The sequence below is a fragment of the Sinocyclocheilus anshuiensis genome, unplaced genomic scaffold (genome assembly GCF_001515605.1).
Source record: "Sinocyclocheilus anshuiensis isolate Anshui unplaced genomic scaffold, SAMN03320099.WGS_v1.1 scaffold3030, whole genome shotgun sequence".
Taxonomy (NCBI): domain Eukaryota; kingdom Metazoa; phylum Chordata; class Actinopteri; order Cypriniformes; family Cyprinidae; genus Sinocyclocheilus; species Sinocyclocheilus anshuiensis.
The window spans coordinates 1-946 of NW_015542538.1; positions in this window are offsets into that span (position 1 = coordinate 1).

Sequence of the window (946 nt, forward strand, 5' to 3'; positions counted from 1 at the left end):
TCAGTCTGAGTTAAATCTCTTTTTTGGCTCATTTCATCTGTAAAATAAAACCTGCCTAATAATTCTGCACACCTTAATAAGTAGTTTTTTATTTCCAGCCTTCATGTACAATTTAATCACGTGTAAATGATTAAATACAAAAATAATAGTAGTTATTAAGATTGATGTGGTTTGGAATTGGTAAAATGAGTGATTAAATACAAGATTAATCGTAGTTATAATTATTGGTAAAATGTGCTTGGAAAAAAATATGATCAGAATATCAACGTGCCTAATAATTATGCACACACTGTAAGATGTGCTCCCTTTACACAGAGTGCGCATGATCGCGAAATCGAAAGTGAAAGTGAACAGCGAGTGCTCATTCAAATGCGATTTCAATACCCCGCATATTGATAGTGGTTCCCTGATGTGCGAAAATAATATACAATATTAGAATGTTTCTAACGGGAGCGGGACACACACGTTGCGGGAGTAGGCGGTAATGGTCAGAAATTCAGCGGGAGCGGGCTAAAGAAAACTGTCCCCAAGGCTCTAGGCTGCACATCAACACACACGCTAAGTTTTTTTCGGCTACCCCATCTCCACCCCCAATCATTAGTGCTGTTTCGTTCTGTCTTTGAGAGAACATATAGGACAATTTTTGAAATAGCGCCATAAACGGGTTAAAGCAAAAAAAAAAAAATCTTTTAAGATATTTGACTCAAAGTGACAAGTGACTTAATTTTCTTTTTACCTTTGTAATGGCATCTTTTTCATCTATGTCAAATTCAAAAATATATGATATATGTCTTTTTAAAATTTCTATTTAAAACAATATAATAAGAAGTAGAATAAGACAAATAGGTTACCAATCATGAAATTAGTATTAATTAAAAATTAATTTGTACTACAGAGGTGGCACAAAAAGAACACAAAAGTGGCTTGTAGGTACATTTTCAGACAT